The 14,084-nt window shown below is 34.3% G+C and overlaps 2 pseudogenes; one reads left to right on the top strand and one right to left on the bottom strand.

The window, feature by feature from the left end:
* LOC149535544 (putative aldo-keto reductase 2) overlaps positions 1-11,636 on the top strand; it is a 39,076-nt pseudogene extending 27,440 nt beyond the window's left edge.
* A 1,166-nt stretch (positions 11,637-12,802) lies between these two features.
* Positions 12,803-13,399, bottom strand: LOC149535543 (geraniol 8-hydroxylase pseudogene; annotated as a pseudogene).
* Between the last annotated feature and the right edge of the window lie 685 nt (positions 13,400-14,084).

The following is a 14,084-nucleotide window of genomic DNA, read 5'->3' as shown; positions in this document are numbered from 1 at the left end:
ACTACTTTGAAGCCTCTCTGATAAACTTGTAAATCTTTAAATGGCACTACAATTTATTACTGAGAGACTTGGTCCAGAAAGATAAGATGGATGACTGAATAGATTTTCCCCAACTAACAATTTGCTTTTCTGAGACTTCAGGAAATGCTATCAAGATCCTTTACAAATCAAAATTGGGGCAATTATATTATTTGATGAGAACCTGACTTTGCCCTCAATAATTAGACATTTTTCCCTTCACAAACTCTTTACATTCTCAATTTTGACTCCTTAAACATAGACATAGCTCTGATTTTCATTGTTTCCCACATCAAGGTAACATCAATGGCCATAAGTAGTGATGTTCAAATTAAATTTAAAAAGGACCAATAATTATGGCAAGGTAGTTAACTAAGTCCAACCCCAAGCCTTCCTCCAACAAAACCTAATATGACATCCATAACTTGATTTTGGAGTAAAAATAATGACTATTACAGCACTATATATTTCTTTCACACAAAAAATACCAACAAGATAGGTATCAAATGATAGTGGTCATGAATCAATTTGTCAAGATGCCAAATGCATCTAGTCACCATATACTCTAAAAGCTTAATTGCCCTGAGACAAGATTCGTGGGCAGGAAAATAGCCAGTATACAAATTGAGAAGAACTGAAATATTAGGCAAAATCTGCAAAATAACATATCTGAGTACCCCATGAAAAGTAAACTAGATTTCAAAAAGTTTGCTATCAATATGTATGGCATGTGCCATATAGCAAGCAACATAGCAGCATCCCCAACACAAGTGGTAATTCTGTGGGAAGGAACACTGATATCAAATATAAAATTTGATAAGAAAGAGACAAAACTCATTTTGATATTTCTTATGAAGGCTTGACCATGAAATCGTAATAGGGGAACCCATATCAATTGGACCATCAAATTGTGAGAATACTTGCTCAAATACCCAACAAATCACAAGCTTTCCAACAAACTCAAACTCTTTGCAAAAATAAGGTTGGGGACTTATCTAGGCATGTGTGCAATTGTGTTAACTAATCAAATATTTTTATACAAGAATACATTGCAATTTTGGCTTGTAGAAGAATATTAAATGGGTTGGTGGTAAGAAACTCTTTCAAGTTACTCCTGATTACATGTATGCTTGACTACCCTCTGCGGATTGGTGCAATTAATTGAACCTCCTATGAGGTCTTCATGATTCTAGGAATGTTTGGGCTAAGAGACAAGAATTTGGTCTAATTATCTACCTAAAAAGTTATGTCCAGATGGGGACTCCTATTCTTTATGCTAAGTGTCAGAGAAGTCAAGTAAATGTTAGAGGTATTGTCTTTGAGACAAACTCTATTCAAACAATTTGATGCACCTTAGGCATATAGCTTGTGCCAGCCCTTGCAAAGAAATGGTTATTTAAAAATTTTGAGCCAATGATACTATTGTAGGCTTAGAAAGTATATGTTGGTTTTCTTAGATCATATCTGTACAGAATATTCCTTTGCTTCATCTATTTTTAGTTGCAGAATGTAGCTAGGAGTAGAGAAAAATGACATCACTAACAAACAAAATAATCTCAATATATTTTTCTCTACATGGATGGTTCCTCAAATGTGATGATCCCTCTCAATATTTGCTATAATTTTTCTTATCGTTTTGGTTTTGAGTTATTGTGATTGAATATTCATTAAAAACATATATTAAAATGCAAGTGCAATTCTGTTTGACAACAAAAATGAACAGCATATATCTTCACAATAAAATACTATTATAAAGAACATTAAGCAAATATGAAGCTTCTAAACATAACGGAGGTTACAGATCTACTGTAACAATTCTCCCTTTATATGAAGTTGTATATAGATATAAACATTATAAGAAATTAAATATATTATTCAATTACTATGAAAACAAACATTTCACTTAACAAAAACTAATATATCAAGTACCTCCATTTGAAGAAAAATTATCACTTGTTGCTCGAACATCATGGATACTTAATTGATGAGTAAGTCTTGGCAATAAAGATGCCTATTTTTTGAATCTCTCACGTTTCCTTTTTGCATTCTGATCTTCTTGGAGAAGTTCTTCAATCTTTGCTATACTCTGAGAGTTGTTTGAAGTAGAATTGAAAAATAATATATGAGGAACATAGAAAACAAATATAACTAGTACCATGGCCATATTAGCCACATGTAATTAACCTTCACCTGACAGAGCTATAAAGTTGAATCAGCATTTCCTCTTGGGCTTTCTCAACTTGGCAGAGCACCACAACCTGTCAATCATTGAAGGACAAGTTAATACTCATGAGAACCATACAGAAGAATGCCTATTTCTGTAGTGCTTTAATGCAAGGATGTTCTAAGGTTCTTACTTTGGGTACATTTGCAGCAAGACTATTCAGAACAGCTTCCACATAACCACATACTTCCTGAGACATCAACCTCAACTCCTCCTCTGGATCAACTAGTCACCTGGCCATTGTATCCTAATTACAAAGAACATGAATAAACTAAACATTAGCTTTGCCTTAGTATTTAATTTGTTTCTTGTTAGATAAATTAAGACGCATCATGATCAATCAACCTTACAGAAGGAAAAAACCATTCCTAGCATTTTCATTAAATAATTAATAGAAAACCAGCACAAATGTTTTTTACCACATTACATAAGTTTGTTTTAAGAATGCAGACTGTAAAGCGTAGAGCTACTACAATTTTATTGTAAAGAAACTATGAGAAATAAATTGGCACATTGTTGAAAAGTCATCTGAGCTCCATATGAATGGATATTCCTAATAGTACATGAGTTTGTGTCTCATCTCACATTCAAACTCAGTGACCTTCATTACCTAAGTTGAATTCCTTCTAAAAGGTAGCAACTAAGAGATAAAAAGATTTGTATGGTTGATAATTGACAATAGTTCCATAGGGCAGACTAAAGGGGAATCTGTTTGTCCATCTCACATTCAAACTAAGGTTTTGTATATCATCTCCACAGTTTTTGTTTATCACTTTGGCTAAGATATATTATAATATTAATGAAGTTGCACAGACCATAGTCAAGGTACCTGGTCCATTAATAAATTTATCAAATTAACTAAAACATTTACAAGGTAGTTATCTTGAACTAAGATACATGGCATGTACATAGGCAGAGATTTTTAATTTTTTACATTAAGCTTCTTAACTATAAAGGTCAAAACTCTACATGGGCATCCTATACTGTATTTCAATATAGTTATGCTTATATTGAGCTATCTTATTATTTTAGTTAGATACCTAAGTTACTTGCGGCAAAAAAATGTCTTCCAGTTGATGTCAAAAGCATTGACAAAATATGCAAGCTCATCATCCTTTATCTACAAGAGTCATTCGATGAAAATGTCTCAAGCTACCAACTAGTAGCTTGTATAATATTTTTGCACTTCGATTCTCATTCAACCACCTCAAGCTACAAGAGCCTCTTCTCATATAAAAAGAATGTTGCCTTTAAAAAATTAAGTTATGCCTCTTAGAGCTTGATTCTATTCCAGGATATGGCAGCCTCATGATCACATACCTGTATGCCATAGAGATGTGTTAAAGAGACATCATACTAAGACAACTTTGTAGTCTACTACTCAAACCACAATAAGGTCTCACAAACAAAAGATTAGACTTTACTATTAGAGACTAAAATTTTATAGTAAAAAATCTGACAATTATACTTACAATTTAATAATAGGATGAGCCACGACCACCTAAGTATCCACCACCCATGCCACAACTTGAATACAAAGATGAGTAAGAACCTCCACCAATCTAAATACAACAGGAACTAGTTGATATTGTTACAAAATTAAACAAATCAAAAAAGAAAGATATCAAGTTACATACATTAGCACTGCTAGATGAAAAATAGTCAAACACATCACAACCTTTTTTTTTCACGCTGAGAAGATGCAGCATAGGAGATGACAAAATAAAGGAATTAAGTCAGTATTTATCTTCATCAAGCAATAGGCATATACATGATAGTTTCTAAACTGTAAATTGTGTTGTCTTTAATCAGAGGTTGATGTGGATTTTTTTTATGGATGCATAAAACTCATTATAACTACCAACAAGAGGAAAGGAGGAGCTCAAGTATTTCATATATAGGCTTTCATCAGCATCAAACACTTTATGTTGTATGGGTAAACCATTCAAAGGGACAGTCAGCATGACATCTTCAAACTAGTCATCATATAAATTGTAAAGCAATAACCATCACAAGATTATCCATGATCAAATGGTGAAGGATCCTCAGCGTGACATCTAGTATTGAGCAATCATTCCTAGATGAAGGAAAGTACTCATATTAGAGAATCACAACTATGGATAAATCGTCATTTAGAACTATTTTCACTAGTAGCTAAGATATCAATCTGCATCATACATGGAAGAAGTTGAAGAGCAGTCAATACACATCAACATCATGAGAAGAAGTGATTTGGTTAATGAACTAATTACTAAATCAATATGGAGTGATACATAATAGCAAATGAGAAATCCATAATGGGTATTCCGGTTCCCAAGTGTTGATAAGTATGATAGCTACTATGAAGACCAAAAACCAAGTGATAATTGATCAATGATCATATGTATATCCAATGATGGTCCATGATTACTATGTAACAGGATGATACACAAATCAGGAGAAGTTGTATCAATAAATATAAATAATCAAGAGGACATCAATCAACATATGACTGAGCAATAATAAGCATGCAACACTCATAACTGATACCAATATGGAGGAACAATAATTATGTTATGATAATTATTAAGTGAAAAAATGACAAACTTTGAGATCTATTGAACCAATGAACCATATTATTATACTAGCTCATAGGAATTTCTAAGGCAATGCTCACTCTTCTCTTTTCTCCATGACTGATTCCTCTCAGGTGCCAGATTCCTATGGGAGTGTTGGCACGTTCCTAAAGACCCATATAATATCAACCAATCAGCAAGCCCTTTGTAATGAAACACATGGGCCTTATATGACCAAATCAAGCTTAAACTAGATATAATGATGCCTATAATCAGGCCTACGATGAAACATAAAGCTCAAAACTCGAGATTGGAGCCTAAAAATTATTTAAACAGCCTCTGGGTCTAATGAATGGACCTGATCTAATTAGACAAGTCCATAATTCAATGTAGAATGGGCTTGATTAGGCCCCAATAGCTAACATACAAGCCTAATTAGGCCTAGATCCAAGTGGCTAGGGCTTTAGCATATAGGGTGTGAATTTGTGAACATATACCAAGCTAAGTTTGAGACAGATCTAACCTCAAAAGGGTAACATGTGGGCCTCGGCCCAAAACATGAAACATATAGGCCTTAGCCACATGAAATAAGACCCAAATTTGGGCACAAAACTCGTAAACAAGGACCTAAACTAGATCCAATCCAAACATGTTGCCTCAAATCTACAAGGCGGATCCTAATCGGCAAGGTGATGGAAAACTAAAAGTTTACCAAAAAAAAGAACATTTTTAAATAGAAGAGAGACAAGGGATGGAAAACTAAAAGTTTACCAAATTATGGTTCACTAACGTTTACAGCCATTGTCTTTCACCATTACTATGTCTCTGTTGTATAGAGTTGTGAGAAAAACCAATTGAGTCATTGTCTTTACCTTCGAAATTCCCCTCACCTATGGACTTACTTGGAGTAATGTGCACATTTTTCAGGCTGGAAATCCTACTTCCAATGCAAGAGGACTTCTCTGAAGGTAAGTTTAGCATTTTGGACATGGGCATTAGAGCTGAGATACTATGTTCCCAGCTTGACTTTTGACTGTATGAAATGATTCCTAAGACAATTTGGCTCAGAATCAGAGAGAAAATTGGGACTTGAATTAGAGTTGATAGTCTTGTTTCTGGCATGGGCATCCTTGAACCTGAGGAGGAGCATCTTGGCAATCTCTTTGCCCCTCAAAAGGTAGGCTGCTTCATCCTTTGCAGTGTCAAAGGTGCCCAACAAACTGATCTTTTGAATGTTGTCTTCTATCTCTGCAACCCATCTCCTTGATGGCCTTTGTCTAATAGTAAGACCATTAGTTCTGATAGAAGAACCATTTCCTATAAGCAATATGTGTTGACACCAATAATATCAAATCTGATTCTCATCACACTGAATATACATGGTTTAATCTTCAAAACATTTGCAGAGTTCAAGGATTGCTTCTTCTGTCAGTTTAATGTTTCCTTGTTTAGCTTCTTCTTAATCAGAATATCAGCAATCTGTTGAAGTCAGTTTCGCAGTGAGATATTAGATGATACACATTTTATTATCCTTGTCTTTTTGGCCCACTACCAAGAAATCTCTCTTCCAATTGTGGTAAAACTTCGTACATCCCGGGCAGGCTTGACAAAGCAAGGTTTCATAGACCAAAAAGCATGTAGAAGCCCAAAAACAATTCCATAAAGGAAAAAGCATTCCAGCCTAGCATGTATAGAAGATATAAAATATTAATTGTGAGCTATATTATTTCTTGAATTTCTAGAGGCCTGTATGATTTACTCTATGTTCTTCAGATTCGTATATTTGCACTCATTTTTCTCATCAAAGTCATTCTTTGAATATCGTGAATAACCTTCTTTTCTTTGCACTTAGTTAGAGCAGCATCTTATTGTTCGATTAATTGTCAACATTTTCTTTTGAAATTTGTGAGATGGCTTAACTCTTTAAGTTCGCTCACCAAGTCTGCTCGCCATGTCGGCTCGCCGAGTCAGCTCACCAAGTCACCCCTCTAAGTCGCTTGAAGCAAAGAAAAATTTGGTGTATTGTGAAAGTCTAAATAATGCTATCATTTTATATTTATAAAAATACTTACTTGGAAACATAACGAAGTGTTCTCCCCTTAGATTACTTCCCATTTAACAAACCAAGGAAAATGCAATACATATATTTATCAACAAAGAAATAACATCAACGAGAGTAACCATGCCATCTACAACAACTACAAGATGATAGATGTCCTGCCATTCTCATGGCCCAAGGGGCCATATGACTTGAACACTCATTATGTGCCCTTGAGTTTAATTGAGGAGGATAGTCTCAACTCTCCCAGCATCCTATCAAGCTTTTCCACCGAATTCCTAATATGGTCAGCTATTAGAAGTATGCAGTGAAATGGATACAAGTGAATTTAGGGTGTTCTGTTTTCAATATCATTTGTATAATGATCATAAATCCTTGATACAATTTTCTCTAAATTGAATTGCAATTACGTATTTTATATATAGAATACTATTTATAAATAACTTGTGTTGTGGGACTTGTTATTTTTGGGAAAAATCCAATATATCCCATAAAGAGATCATTATTCTGCTTGTGCAGGAGCCCCATCATTCTGAAGAATCATACCATTTTTGGTAGGCACCTAAAAGGAAATTTCCATAAGGAGTTGATGCCTTCCATTGGTTAAGATAAAAACTTAAAATAGATCTTTGAGGAGTGACTACAGAAGATACTTGAGCAACCGTAACACAATTATTGTTGTTTTCTGGAAAGCCTTAAAGCATCTACAAATGTAGCAAACTAAGGCAAGAAATCACATTTTAATATGCAATAACAAACAATTCATGCAATAACAAACAATTCATGCACTCTCTCAGGTTACCATACTCAAGGCCCTAGAGCCACTAGGCTCTAAAATGACAAATAAAACTTCAAACTAAGAACATGCAGCATGAAATTAATTACTAACTAATGTCATTATGCCAACATCACTGCTACACTGCATCCTGGAATAGTTTAACAATATACACTACTTCCAAATGGCATTTAAAGTATGCGAGCTAGAAAGCAAATCTAGGTAACAAAAATGAGGGTCAATCTCAAGGTCAATGTTTTACCCTGCCATTTGGCAGAGTCAGTCAAATATATTCAACCTGCCCTTGAAAAACATGAGATTTTTTGAACATCCTTAAGATTAATTTTATTTTTTTCCTTACCTGTAACTCGTGGTATGCAGAATAATATTGTGGATATCTTCCATTTGACCCCCCAAAAGCTTCCTGCCATGTATCTAGTAGGACCAAGATCTTTTCTCTAACATTTAAATCAGGCTACAAAATAAAATACAAATAAAACCCACATAAAGGACTGCTGAAAATATGCACTAAGAGCACAAACCAAAAATTGTTTAAGCTACAACCCAGAAAAACATGTGCAAGTTACACAAAAGCTTTTTTTACAGACCTTTTTCTTTACTATCTTGACCATTTCATGTAGCACATCTCTCTCAGAAACTTGCAAGTGAACAGTATCACCACAATTTTTTGTAAGTGTCTCTAATAGCTACAAAAATAACCAGGCAAATATTAAATCAAAGTTATCCATCAAAGTCAATCATAAATGAATTCTTACTATAGTAAATTTTTTGCACTCAGAATTCAACCAAATATCTCAGTAATGATAACTTAAAATAAATCAAAATGTATATAGAAATTTATAATATTATTCAATACTAACCGTCAAAGAAAGAATTTGGATCTTAGGATTCTTATTGGCAATGTGTTTCTTAATTATTTTGATTACTTCCTTTGCTTGTCTGTTCCAACACAATCATATTGACCAATATAGACCCTTCATTACTATCGCCATATCCAAATGTCCATTTATAAGAAAGAACTTAGAAGACAGAGCTGTTAACCTAGTTTATAAAAACCATACCAACATCTCTTATGCGAACTCTATTCATATAACAAAGATGGGATTACATTCTCCAAACATGGACTACCATTAATGCATAATACAGAGCAACTACCAATCAAATAATGTCAAATTGGATTTACAAAAGAGGATAGCAGTGTATCAATATTTGCAAAGCATAATCAAGAAATCTAAACCTAAGGTGGATTAAAGCAATTTAGCATGATTCTATGCCTTGTAACTCAGAGATGAAGGTATTTCCAAATATTTTGTATGACTTCTCATTTTAGACAAAAGATTATACAGACACATCTTATAAATATAGCCAAGATAGAATATATGACAAAAGGAGTAAGATTTCTTTGTGCCATTCAAGGTTCTTGGATAGGCAGCATTAATAAAATGAAATGCTTTCATTTCCTTAAAAATTCTTCAAATCCATGTTTGATTGTGACTACCATACATGTTGATCTGAGCATGCCTGGCTCCCAGTTACTGCTATGATATAGTTTAAGATTAATGTTGTAACTGATAAGTGGTGATGTAGATGAGCAAATTTGGATAACAGTTTCTATATGTTAGGTGTCAAGAAGCTTCACTTTACAATTTAAAAAATGGTTCTACCATACATGCTATTTTATTTTGTGTCATCTTGGAAAACATTGGATCATTCATGTAAAAAAACCTAACAAGCTCTCTTGTGTGTTTATACTTAAGTTCTAACGTTTCTTTTCCAGCCTACACTAGAAGACTATTCTGAAAAGTAATTCAACATTATAACATAATTATGAGCTGCGGAAGCATCAACTGTACCAAATCCTTACATAGCTAAAAACTATATAACCCATTACTGAAAAGTGATCAATATTACTCAAAAGATGCATTTGTTAAAACCATTGATTGATCAAAAGATGCACATCTTGTTTCCAGCTCGTGTTGTTTCCATTTCTTAATCTATTAATTCTCTAAGCTTGATTGTTCTAACACCGTGCATAATGCTTTTATTGTTCCTTCCTAAATAGGCTCTGAAAGGTATCAGAGAGAAGATGCATATTGTAACTAAGTTTGGATTGACTTGGAGTAATGGAGAATTTGGTGTGAAGGGAGATCCTGCATATGTCAGGGCTGCCTGTGAAGCAAGCCTCAAGAGGCTTGATATAGACTACATTGATCTTTATTACCAGCACAGGGTGGATATTACTGTACCCATAGAAGCTACTATAAGTCTTCGGATTCCAAACCCTTAACCTTGCACCAAAATACTATTTTGTCATGGCGTTGTAAGTTTTAAGATTCAAAATCTGTACTACTGTGACAGGTTTTTTATTTTAATCTTATTTATAAAATTTTGGGCAATGGTTTTTCTCCAAAAACTACATAGTTGAATCTTGAATTTGATTTGATGTGAGAAATATATTTTACATATCAATTCTTGAGATTGATAAGTATGAAATATTTTCTACAGCAAGTCAAATTGTGATTTTACTACAAGGATTCAACTATGTGGTTTTCTAGTGAAACGCATTGACACAAGTTATTTTAAGAGTGGTTCACAAGAAATAATTTTTCATAAGAATGAATGGAACACGTAGTACTCATTACATTTAGATGATGCTCATAAGGTGAAGCATTAAGCCTTTCCAGAAGGTCACTAAGTGCAATACTACTCCAACTTATTGTCATGAGAGATGAGTTCTTATGAAGCTAATGTAACATGAGTCAATGAATTTGTCTCAGAAACATAAAAATCAAAATTTCAAACCTCTAATTTCACTAGAAAATATGTGTCTAATAATCAAGGTTGTATGGCTTTGGAGGGCAAGATTGTATCCCTCTAGCTCTTTACTGACACCTAGCAAAACATAAGAAATTTGATAACAAGCAAATCAGTTTTCCTTTTATACAGATGGGTGAATTGAAGAAGTTGGTAGAAGAGGGAAATATAAAATATGTGGGTCTATTTGAAGCCTCTACTTCAACAATCCATAGGGCCCATGCAGTGCATCCAATCACTGTTGTGCAACTTGAATGGTCTCTCTGGAGTAGGGATTCTGAGGCCCAAATTATTCCCACCTCTAGGTAAACGTTGTGACAATATAATACCTCAATAGTCAGTGATTCAATGTTTACTTTATAGATTGCAGAGAACTAAGAATAAATATTTTTGAATTGGGTTCACAGTATATACCACAAGTTGAAGTTTTTAATAAGATTTTTTTTGAACTTTGTTCCATTTGAACTTAGATAAGGAATACAAGCTTACTTATATTTATTTTATTTCATTTTATTCCATTCATAGGGAGTTGGGGATTGGGATTATTCCGTACAATCCTTTAGGCATGGGTTTCTTCAGCACAGGAGGAAAACTTCTTCAAAGTGTGACAGATAATGACTTCGTAAGGTAAAGGATAGGATTTTTTTTTCCATTTAATAATTGTACCATTTTAAAGATGATCTGATGTTGAGTTCAAACATTGAGACTGAACAAAAAAGTAAAATCTAAACAAAAATCTACATGACAAGACTGACAATAAAGGTGAAAATTAATTTGATTTGATTTTGTCATTGTTGATTTTTTCATATCATAATAATTGATCTGTTAAACAGGGGAATCCGAGGTTTTAAGGTGAGAATCTTGAGCGGAACCAAGATCTATTACTAAAGCTAAGTAAGATCAGTTTAAGAAAAGGGTGCAGCCCAAGCCAGGTTGCTCTTGCATGGGTTCAAGACTAGGGAAATGATGTTGTGCCCATTCCTGGAACCACCAAGATGAAGAACCTCGATGATAATATCTTCTCTCTCGGTAAAATTGACAGCAGATGACATGAATGAAATCAAAGCCATCTTTCCTGTAGATGTTGCAGCTGGAGATCGACACAGAGCTGTTGATTTGCAATTGACCTGAATAAATTTAGAAACACTCCCATACAACACTCTCTATTGAATTAAAGCACATAAATGTTTGTGTTCCAGAGCATTACATTTGCAATTGAGCTAGATGAATAAAGGGCTCTGAAGAGTTAGCAGTGTTAAAAAAAAAAGAATCTAAATAAATGGATTTTTTAGCCTTGTACTATATCAGTTATAAATGCTTATTATTGAAAATGTAGTATTTTTAAAGTCTATTAATAGAGTATTTTCAGAGCCTATTAATAGAGAGCTTTTGGTAAATGACTCTATAAAGAGTTTTATAAACCCGGTGGAAATATATTTCGTTAATAGTAATGATACTGGCATTTTAACATTTATGCATGACAATATTTATGGACTAATGATAAACCCAAACCCTTCCACATGGATCTTAAGTAGGAGTTAGTAATAAAGATCCAATAAATGAGTCGTAATGTCTCCAAGGTTCTGTCAGAGACTTCGATATTCAACCATTGTTACTCCACGTAACTTGTGGGCTTGAACATCAGGATAACAATATGCCATTTATTATCAGTGCATGCCAAGGATACATTAGAGGGTTTCACCCCATATGTCAACAAATTCACGTTTCAAAGTAGATAATCTAGAATGTCCATCCGGTGCCAATTACATGTTTTATTATCAAGACAAAGCACAAGAACTCGTAGCTACAAATAAATCCAAATTCCCTTGAATTTCCTTGAAACAATATGAAACACACTCAGAGAAGTGCTATAACATTGAATAAGACCCATATTACATTACAAAAACCATATAAAAATCTCAAAGTCTTTCTCATACAAATTTCAAACTCGTTTATGATCATATTAATTTAAACAAAAATAAGTATATAATGGTAAGAAGTTGCATGCAAAAATTATTTATAATATTGCATTCAAATTCATTGATATGCACAGAAGTAGTGCCATGTAGAGTGCAGGAAGGGTCTACGTTGTATGGGTATGTCTATCTTGATACAGAGGTGTGACACCTGAGAAAGAAATGGTAGCCCTCGTTCACTATGTTGTGTACACAGATGTCACTTTTCTTGATACTTTAGAGTCTTAGACACTAATAAAATTATTGTAGGGAAAGTCAGTCAACTTACTAAATCTATTATGACACCTCCATTCTAAACGGCATTATCATATTAGACTTTGTGATCCAACGTATTGAAGAAATTACCTTAATATTGAAGAATTAATACAAGTGATGTTGTAGGTGTAGTGGGATTGCTTCCAAATTCTGACTCTTCCACAATACCACTCTAAATATATAGTCCATGTCTAATTCCTTTGTGCTCATTCCATTAGGAAGACTCCAGTCGAAGGAGTGAACAAGCGAAGCCAAAATTAAATGAAGCATCTTATCAGCCAAAGGAAGCCCTAGGCATATTCTTCTCCCTACTCCAAATGGTATAAGCTCAAAATCTTGTCCCTTAAAGTCCACAGTAGCTCCCTCTCCCTCTGAAAACCTCTCTCGCATAAATTTGGAAGGCTCCTTCCAACACAACAGGATCCCTCGCAATCGCAAACCCCCTATTTCACAAGATCTTGATGCTTTATGAGGGATCAAAAGAGGACCAGGAGGATATAGTCGAAGTACTTCTTTCACCATTGCATGAAGGTAAGGTAGATGATCAATATCAGATTCCTCCACTCTTCTACTATGACCTACAACCTCCTCTAACTCCCCTTGGACTTTTTCCATTTTATCTAGATTATGAATGAGTTTTACCATTGCCCATTCTATTGTTGCACTAGTGATGTCAAAACCAGCAATTAACAGATCCTGCATTATCAAAACACCCCATCCTCATTAACCAACGCCGCCACTCTCATCTTCAGGCCTAACTTGGCCTCCTCATTAGCAGACGACAACATTGATTGCAAGGATTTCATTAACACCGCCACTGTCACACCTGTCTCCACGCACCCCCTATACATAGATGCCCCTTTCTCAAAAACCTTCGCCTTTGCCTCCTCTAGCCTGTGAAACCCTTCCACCATTTTCGTCCTCAGCAACAATGAGTTTTTTCCACTTTTTAAAAAAATTTAACATATGAAGCCCGTGTTGGTCGAAAATTCGACCAACACGGGCATGGATTTTTTTAAAAAGATATTTTTCCTTGCATATTTTGACCAATCTAAAACATTTTAATAGATGGTCAAAAATTTTGGTCGAAAATTGGCGTCAAATGTACTAGTGTAAATGATCTCATCATATATCAACTGAATCCCTATCATAATCTCTGATAGTGTCAAAACAACACCACTAAACCATCAACATAAAACTAGTCTACATAGTCTGATAATAATAGAAACAATAAGTCTAGAAAAGATGTGAACAAGGGTAGGCACTACACCACTCGCTTCTTGAAGTTGTAGAACCATGCCTACATAGCCTTCCTTCTAGGCAATTTTCTTAACCTCGTCTACGAGCACTTGGTTGAACTCAAACCCCTAGAATTTTTCCAACATCA

This window comes from Cupressus sempervirens, chromosome 10, assembly GCF_028749045.1.
Source record: "Cupressus sempervirens isolate cs-2001-9-10 chromosome 10, ASM2874904v1, whole genome shotgun sequence".
NCBI lineage: Eukaryota > Viridiplantae > Streptophyta > Pinopsida > Cupressales > Cupressaceae > Cupressus > Cupressus sempervirens.
Note: the sequence above shows the minus strand (reverse complement) of the source record. Positions and strands in the feature narration are given on the sequence as shown.